The sequence below is a fragment of the Coenobita brevimanus genome, chromosome 21 (assembly GCF_032717465.1).
Source record: "Coenobita brevimanus isolate Jiangsu-jjx chromosome 21, ASM3271746v2, whole genome shotgun sequence".
Classification (NCBI taxonomy): domain Eukaryota; kingdom Metazoa; phylum Arthropoda; class Malacostraca; order Decapoda; family Coenobitidae; genus Coenobita; species Coenobita brevimanus.
In genome coordinates, this window is record NC_136974.1 from 11833460 (window position 1) to 11839459 (window position 6000).

Here is a 6000-nt window from a genome sequence, read left to right on the forward strand (position 1 = left end):
AACGAACACTCTGCAAACACTTTGGGAACAGCAGCAGCATCCAGATCATATTGGCAACATCGTGATGAAGTCTCAGCTGCCTGGTATGGATACACTTATCCCATCGCCTCTGCTGCCACTATTCGAAGCTGCATTGGAACATGTTTGCATACATCTGTCCAAATACTGCTGCAAACATGTTCCCGAACATGTTGCCTGCCGTGTTGCCATAATATGTTCCAGAGTAAGTGTGGACGCGCACTAACGATGACTGGATTTCAGTTCATATAAATGGCGGCGTGTATAATGTCTATGAGACATATTCGATTAATTCCATTTCATAACAAGATGGTTCAACAATTTCATAAAATAACAAGATGGTTCATCTATTCCATACAGTAACAAGATGGTTGAGACTGCTATTTCGAATAGTGTGTGTGTGTGTGTGTGTGTGTTGTCCAGGGAGATGTACCGTCTTTAGGAGGTGATTTCTGGAGTCATCCTAAGACGAATGTTCGATGAACCAATGATCGTATGTCGGATTTTCAACGGATATGACGCAAGGGCATTTATGTTTGAATAGACCTGATGAGAAAAATTATCCATTACCACAGTATTTTATCATGCTGTGCACTCTCCATTACCAAATTTTTGCTAGGCTGCCCAGTGTGTGGTTGTTACATAATGTTCAGTTATTTTTACCCGTCCCCGTCCCGAAGGGGCTCTAGGACGGGTATTGTTATCACCCAGTTTGTCTGTTTGTTTCTTTGTCGGTATGTCTGTCCATTAACAACTATACGCGAAAACCACTGGTGCGATTTACGGGGATGATGGGCTACGACCTTCTGATCACCTGATTATGTTTTGGGCCAAACTGGGCCAAAGTCCATGCTGTAGGCCCCAAAATTTAAAAAAAAAAAAGTAAAACAAATAGTTTTTTCGCCATAAATCCATTCAAATTCGTCATATCGACCTGAAACCAAAACCTAAATGTGCATCTTTCAAATCTGCATCCTGTAACATGCCTCATTACATCAGGGGGTCCCCCCACCAGTTAGCGGTAGGGGGGTCAATGTCTGGTGGACCGGGCCTAAAATTTCAAATGGGCACAAAATCGTCAATTTTCACCCGATTTACACGTATTCCAAATTTGATGTGTGTCATCTTTGACTAGATGTCCTGTTGTTTTTATATCAATCAATCAATTGCCAGACGCCATAATCCCGTAAGGGGTGGCCATTGACTTTGAGTTATTTGTTTTACGGGGAGGGGCACTAACCCTCCACCAACCCACTTGTTGACGCGTAGGGAGCACGTATGGTTTGGTTATATGGTTACCACCCAGAGTTGTAAATGGTTTCTTGGCTTACAGGAAACCATTTGGTTGTCACTCAATGTAAAGCCACCTGTAAAGGAAAGAAAAGCAATAAGAAGAGACAGGAAAGATGGGAGAAATAGGAAGAGAGGAGGGCAGCCACAGAAAAAAAAAAAAAAATAAAGGCTGAGGAAGAAGTAGGCAGCACTACATCAAGTGAGTGGATGATGGTCGCCACCACCTACCACTATGCCAGCACTAAAAAGACTGCCGGAGACGAGTTTGCTGCGTCTTGGCACCGATTCTTGTCATAAAAAGAAATACAGTATAATGAAGAGTAAAGAGGATGATAACATCGGATGAAAATGAATATTTCGTCACCTTATCAGCATTCATATTTAAATTCCCTTAAATTTAAAACCGCTGTGAATCTGACATAAGTTCATGGAACATTTGTGCCTTAGTATGGCCTCGTGAATTACCGGAAATTAGTACGTCAACTTCCTGGACATCCTGTACACACACACACACACACACACATATATATATATATATATATATATATATATATATATATATATATATATATATATATATATATATATATATATATATACATATATATATTGTTACGGAACAGAGAAAACTCCCGCAAAGTTCCAGCTTCAAAACAAAAGAGTTAGGTAAAATTATAAGTTAAAGTTTAATGCTCAAACTAACGACTAAACATTCAGGACTCATAAGGATAATGTAATGGCAAAAAACAGGTTAAATATATGGTTAACTGCAATAGCCTCTATTAACACGAAATTAGATAGAGTAAATTTATCTAAGTCAGCCCTGATAAAATAAGAAAACCAGATAATGCTCAGTTAATGTAAGATATATTATTACAGATACAAAATATTATCAAAAATGACTGACATAAAAACACATGAATCACAAAAACCTCACTAGGCCTACGAATCAACACCTCATGCTATACAGTACAAGGAAAAAATGTAATAACACTTATACTCAAATTACACAGCTGCTAGATGGCTGGAGACTTCCTGAGCACTCACAATAATAACAACTGTACAGGGCAGGACAGAGATGTGAGCAAAATGAGGAGTAGATCTAAGTGGCAATTAATGCAGAGACTGAGCTCATTATATACGGGCTGGCAGAGCTTGATACAACTTGTAAGAAGGACGCGCAAATGAAGCCATAGGGGACAAAGAGTTGACAATCCTGCTCTGAACAACAGAAAGAACGACTTACTCTACTATAAAGGAGAGAAGGGGGAGTGAGGCAGAACACGCTCGTGATCAAACATGCAGCATACTGTACGTTAGAATTACACAAAGGTTGATGAAATCATAGGCTATGTAACACCTCCCCACAAAGAAAAAAGAAATTTACAAAGGGAATTTCTTATTACTCTAAAACAATCTGTCTAAAGTCTAGATAAGCAATCTGCAATAACATTTTCTTTCCCCTTGACATGTTGTATGTCTAATTAATACTCCTGAAGAAGTAGACTCCATCTTGTCAATCTCTGAGTTTTATCTTTAAACTTACTAAGGAATTTCAGTGGGTTATGATCGGTATAAATGACTATGGGGTCAAAACCAGAACACAAATAAAATGAAAAATGCTGTAAACCCAAAACCAAGGCCAAAAGCTCTTTCTCAATAGTTGAGTAGTTCTTTTGAGGTGGAGTGAACTTCTTACTGTAATAAGATACAGGGTGTTCAATACCCTGATCATCCTCTTGCAGCAAAACAGCCCCAGCTCCTGTATCACTTGCGTCAACAGCCATCTCAAAAGGCTTAGCAAAATTTGGAGCAGCGAGCACTGGCTGACTTAATAGGATAGCTTTAAGCTTGCTGAAAGAGGATTCACAGTTATCGGTCCAGACAAATTTGACTCCCTTTTTCAGTAGGTCTGTAAGTGGTGATACAAGAATTGAAAAGTTAAGAACAAATCTCCTGAAATAACCTACCATTTCCAAAAATCTTTGTAGCTCTTTCCTACTTTTAGGTCTGGGAAGATCACTTATAACCTGAACCTTAGCTCCTGGTGGTGCAACGTGTCCATCACCAATTACGTACCCAAACTCACACTTTGATAAATTATCTACAAGATTAGCCTGAACCAAACGCTCAAGAAATTTACTGACATGGCATCGGTGATCTTTGCAGTTGTCACTGAAGATTAATACATCATCAATATAAACAACACACCAAACCCTCTGTTACAACATTCATGAGCTTCTGAAATGTGGCTGGTGCATTCTTCATACCATATGGCATTATAGAACATGCAAAAGTCTTTCCTAGTGTTACAAAACATGAGATCTCCCTAGCACGTTCAGTCATAGGTACTTGCCAGTATCCCTTTAACAAATCAAACTTACTTATGTACCTAGCCTTTCCGATCTTGTCCATGCAATCTTCCACGCGAGGGAGAGGGTAAGTGTCTGTTTTGGTTATCTGATTAACACGTCTGTAGTCGATGCAAAGCCGCTGTGACCCACCTGGCTTAGGGACTAGAGTGACAGGAGAACTCCACTCGCTCTGACAGGGCTCAATCATCTTGTGATCCAACAGGTAGCCAAGCTCCTTCTGGATGAGAGGAACTTTCACTGGGTTCACACGGTAAGGAGGCAGTTTAATTGGCTTTGCGTCTCCAACATCGACATCATGCATCAACACAGTGGTTCTTCCTGGAGTGGCACGGAACACTTGCGGGTACTCCTGCAGTAATGCCGAAAACTCCTGCCTTTCCTCGGGAGCTAGATGAGAAAGCTTAGTCTGGAGATTATTCATGATAATAGGATTCTTCCCCAAACTATCACTCAGGCTCATGCTGAATGGGAGAACTTCACTTGCAGACTCGGGTGGAACAGCTACAGTGGAGACTGGGTTATTTTCGTCCCGCCTGTGATATAACTTTAGCATGTTGATGTGACAAAGTTGCTTGTTCTTTCTACGATCTGGTGTGGCGATGACATAGTTGAAATCACTGAGTTTCTTCTCCACGAAATAAGGACCACTAAACTTGGCTTGAAGAGGTTGCCCATGCACTGGTAGCAGAATCAAAACCTGATCTCCTGGCTGAAAGTGGCGTAACCTGGACTTCTTATCATACCAAGTCTTCATCTTCTCCTGAGCAGCTCCTAAATTCTCTCTCGCCAGCTGTAAAGCAGTGGACAGCCGTTCTTTGAACTTCATCACATACTCCAGCAGGTTGACGTCATCTTCCTCCGACAGCCAGCATTCCTTGAGTAACTTAAGGGGTCCTCTTACTTCATGGCCAAACAGTAGTTCAAAGGGTGAGAAGCCCAGCGATTCATTTGGAGATTCTCTTGCGGCAAATACAACGAATGGAAGACCTTTATCCCAGTCTTTCTGATGTTCCAAACAGTATTTCTTGAGCATCGATTTGAGTGTTTGATGATATCTCTCCAACGCTCCTTGGGTCTGGGGATGGTAAGCTGAAGACGTGATATGGGTGATGCCCAACTCTTTCAGAGACTGCTTGAAAACATTTGACATGAAATTACTTCCCCGGTCTGACTGTACCTCCTTGGGCAGACCAAACTTTGTGAAGAACCCCAGCATTTCCTTAACCACGTTCTTTGCTGAGATATTTCTAAGTGGAATGGCTTCAGGATAACGAGTAGCCATATCAATCAGGGTCAACACATAAGAAAATCCTGAAGAAGTCTTAGGAAGAGGGCCCACAATATCCACCAACACACAGGTGAAAGGCGCCTCAAAAGGAGGAATGGGAACTAGAGGTGCAACCTTTTCGGTCTGATTACACTTCCCCACAACTTGGCAGGTGTGACAAGACTTACAATACCAGGAAACATCCCTGAAGATACCTGGCCAGTAGAAGTGTTTCAAAATGCGTGCCACAGTCTTCCTCACTCCAAGGTGTCCTGCCAAACTGGAATCATGAGCCACTCTAATGATATCCTGCCTACAAACACGAGGGATGACAACTTGTACAACCTCCCATTCACAGTCGGCTGATGCTGTTGGGGGTCTCTGTGGTAGGACTCCATATTATAATTGTAAATCATAATAAATAGATAGATAAATAGATAGATAGAGAGACAGATAGAAGCAGGGAGTCAGATGATTAGAAGGTATTGTGTCTGCAAGAATTGAGCAATGCTAAACATGCTTACACACTCTTAACGCAAGGAATGCTTGATAGGCACACGACAGCGTCTAGTGACCATACACACAGGCTGCTAGAACTTTCCATCCACGAGGAACACACGTGACACACCTCTGCTACACCAGAATTTAGGAAAGAGAGCAGCAGACAGAGGTTAGCCACAGAACAGGCAAGAGAGAAGGAGACAGGCCTTAGAGGAGACAGGTCACGGGGAGAAGGGCTTGGCAATTTGAGAGAGAGAGACAGATAGCGAGACAGGGAGGTAGCTACCCGAGACTTATACTTCGTTCCGTGTGAGAGACTTGTTAATATTTCCAAGACAATTAAAAATAGTCCCATACTATTCTTTACCTCTCCTGTCACTACATGACAAATGGGAAGCTACTCCAAGATATAAAGACTGCTCGTCCACAAGTCATAGATATATATATATATAACTTCTCTACAAGTAAATACAAAGTCTTTTATGACACAAAGTCATTTATGACATTTGGTGGCAGCGGCGGGATGTAAGAGTTGCATTAACTTTT